Source organism: Chenopodium quinoa, unplaced genomic scaffold (assembly GCF_001683475.1).
Source record: "Chenopodium quinoa cultivar QQ74 unplaced genomic scaffold, ASM168347v1, whole genome shotgun sequence".
NCBI classification, from domain to species: Eukaryota; Viridiplantae; Streptophyta; class Magnoliopsida; order Caryophyllales; family Amaranthaceae; genus Chenopodium; species Chenopodium quinoa.
This window is the reverse complement of record NW_018743919.1, coordinates 238,031-240,341: the sequence shown is the minus strand read 5'-3', so window position 1 is coordinate 240,341 and position 2,311 is coordinate 238,031. Positions and strand designations below refer to the sequence as shown.

Below are 2,311 nucleotides of genomic sequence, written 5' to 3'. Positions count from 1 at the left end.
TAGCCATTGAATGTTCACTAGATAATCTGATGGTGTGAAACAACCTAGAGGTCACTATATACATAAATAAGGTAATTATATTAAGTTATATTAATTTTGATGACATTTACACCGAGGTCACTATATATAGAAATAAGGTAACTATATCAATTTTTACAATATGTACTTAGAGGTCACTATATACAAAAAATAGGGTAATTATATCAATTTTGACCACATTTACATAAAGGCCACTATATACAAAAATAAGGTAATCATATCAATTTTGACCACATTTATACAGAGGCCACTGTATATAAAAATTACGAAGGTCACTATATATAAAAATAAGATAATTATATCAATTTTGACAACATTGAACACATTTATATAGAAGTCACTATTTACAAAAATAAGGTAACTATCAATTTTGATCACATTTACACAAAGGCCACTCCCCAATCTCCTACACTCCGCTTCCATATACCGACTCTTTATCTCCAAATCCTTGACATACATCTTCTTCCTTTCTCTTGATCTCATCGCGGCATCTCTATTTCACAATTGTCTTGTACAACAACCATCTCACATTGTTACACAATCTTCACAACAGAGCCAATTCAATAATATATGCTCAATTCCAGTAGCAAACTTATGCAACCTATAAAAATTAACTACGTCTGGAATTTAAAGTGTCACATTGCTATTTCAAATTACGCTATCAATTTAACTTTAAAATTTAATTACAGATAAGACGAAAAAGTTGTACACTTAACACCAAGCAACCGCAAATTAACATACAACAAGATAAAATTCTACAAACTCTAATTTTCACAATATCATTTCAAAAATTAAATACAATTCAAAGAAAAAATTCAAATAACAACTTTTTTTTAAATTAAATAAAAAATAGAGGTTACCTTTTACGTTTCTTGGAAAGGGGATCATTTTGATCAGTGCCATCGTCTTCGAGGTCCAAAACATCGTCCCCAGACTTATAATTCTCATATTTCTCACCATTCGATTCGAAATTGGGAACATCTTCACCACTGCCATTAATCATTACTAGTAATTTTAACAACATTATCTTCAGAATTAGAGCAAGTAGATGAATTCGAATTCTGAAGAGGAGGAGAGGCGTCCGATAAACCCCGTTGTTCATCGGGCGGCTGAGGTGTATCAAGCAGCAGATCAGACCATCTGAAATCATTGCCTGATTCTGCTTGACCTTGATTAATATCGTGTTCGTCATCATCCTTCATAAGCAACTCCTCAATCCACGTCTCGATTGTATTCTCTTTCGCGATTCCAGTTGTTGCTTCATCTTCCAATGATGGAGGAACATCTGAGAAGAAATGAAATTCGTTTTCTGGAAACAAATTATCCCAGTCGATAATGAAACTGAAGTCGAAACTCAAAAATACAAATCAAATCGATAATTTCCAAAAAAAAAAAAAAAACTAGCAAAATTAATAAATAAACAAAAATCAGAAACGAAGAACTCAAAAATCAAAAACGAAATACTTACCTTTCCATTTCGTAACCAAGTTCAGTAAGATTCGATTGTTCGTCGCTTTGTTTCATTCGGATTTCACTTCGATTTGTTTCGAAAATCTAGGGTTTCATTGATGAAATGTCAGCTTCAATTGCCCGATTTGACTTGATTTTTGCAAGTTTATGAACAATGTTAGCAAAATTTAGGCGAAAATCGCAAGAAATTTGTTGAAATTGTGTTCGACTTGGAGCAATTATGGTGGTGTTTGGAGAGAAAATCCGGTGATTCTAGGAGAGAGAGATTAGAGGGAATTTTGGGTTATTTTTGAGGAGAGAGAAAGTAGATGATGAGGGGTTAATAGAGGATATAATCTCATCCGTTGATTAAAATTCAATGGTCTAGATTATCTGTTTTTAATTTCCAGCTTTAGACTTGTTTTCACATGATCCATTCCATATATATATATCACAAAACTTATACGCCTATACTATTAAAGTATTAGAGATGTGTTGTGCCTGCTCGTGTGCCACAAACTCTTAGCTTTCTCTACTACAAGTAGTGAATGCAAAGCTTATTATAGAGTTTATAAATCAATTTTGAATTTCAATATCATTTAAAGCTTTTGATTAGATCGGTCCTTTAATTTGGTTTCAAGAGCCAATTAACGTGATACAAATCCACAAAGATCACAAGTTCAAATCACATCCACTCATCTTTTTAAGTGGAATATTCCGCGTTGGTTAAGTTAGTCCTTTAACGATCATATTATATACAATTAAAATTGTAGCTTGGTGGTAATAGGGTGGCAATGTTCTTTATATAAATGTACTAATAACA

At 32.3% G+C, this 2,311-nt stretch overlaps 1 pseudogene; it reads right to left on the bottom strand.

Moving 5' to 3' along the window:
- Positions 1 to 201: 201 nt before the first annotated feature.
- Positions 202 to 1,515, bottom strand: LOC110687112 (annotated as a pseudogene).
- Between the last annotated feature and the right edge of the window lie 796 nt (positions 1,516 to 2,311).